Source organism: Tarenaya hassleriana, unplaced genomic scaffold (assembly GCF_000463585.1).
Source record: "Tarenaya hassleriana unplaced genomic scaffold, ASM46358v1 Cleome158, whole genome shotgun sequence".
In the NCBI taxonomy this organism is placed as follows: Eukaryota; Viridiplantae; Streptophyta; class Magnoliopsida; order Brassicales; family Cleomaceae; genus Tarenaya; species Tarenaya hassleriana.
In genome coordinates, this window is record NW_010964999.1 from 188,250 (window position 1) to 189,461 (window position 1,212).

Here is a 1,212-nt window from a genome sequence, read left to right on the forward strand (position 1 = left end):
TTGGCAAATCGACTAATAAAATAGATGCAACTTCATCTATAGCGTGGCCACGCATTTTCATAGTCCGACTTCCACGAGAGGGCCCAGCGATATCTCTCCTATTGAGGAGGTGATAAGTCCCATATTGCATGTCTATTATCTCCATATGATTTGTGAACATATCTGATCAACGCCGTTATAATCATCCGGTTAAAGACGACGTTTGACGCAGTCAAGACACGCCACTCCTCATATCAGACACTCTAGACAACTCAGGTCTGAGGATCCAAGAACGAACCGCTGTATGAGATTCAAGTCATGACTCTGTCCATGTGACAATCTCATGCGGGTCAAGATATCGCTGGGCCCTCTCGTGGAAGTCGGACTATGAAAATGCGTGGTCACGCTATAGATTAAGTTGCATCTATTTTATTAGTCGATTCGCCAAAATGAGAAAGCGGTTGAACTTGAAGGGTGGCTCAAACCATGCCCTTGTTCAACATATGATATCGTGAGGTAAAGGATCAGAACTCGAGCTGTTATTGCCTTGGTTAGATCACCTCTAACTCAATTCAACGTGGGTGGTCATGGCGTCTTGCTAGAGGCTAACCATGACTTGTAGATCGGGAATGGTTCTCGAGGCTGCTGCCACTGCGAATGGGCCTACAGGGTCACACACCATTAGGGATGGACTTATATGTGAAGTTTCGGAAAGGAAGACTTGGATTTGGTCGGAAAAATCGTTTTCGGATCAAATCAGAGTGTCATGACGTTTTCAGCCTTCTGACTCGGACCGAGTCAGTATTTGACTCGGACCGAGTCAGTTCCATGCGGACCGAAGCCCAGAAAGTGTTTTGGGCTTGGCTGATGTTTTGACTCAGTCCAGTCAAAGTTTTGACTCGGACCGAGTCAATACTAAATGGGCCGAGTCAAGAGTTGACAATGGGCTTGGGCTGATTCGTTCTGACTCAACCGAGTCAGAGTTCTGACTTGGACCGAGTCAATACTCGGAAAAAGTCTCTTTTCACAAGGATTAGGGTTTCTAACTTATAAGGAGGTGTTGGACGCCGTCCTAAGAAAAAAACTCAACTTACAGAACCCTAAGACAGATCCAGAACACAAGAAAATCGTTTCTTTTAAGGTTCTAGTTCCCGGGATTCGATCCCAAGTCTTGGAAACCCTATTCACTTCACAGATCCTAGCAGATCAGTTCCAAAAGCGTTTGGAATCCTT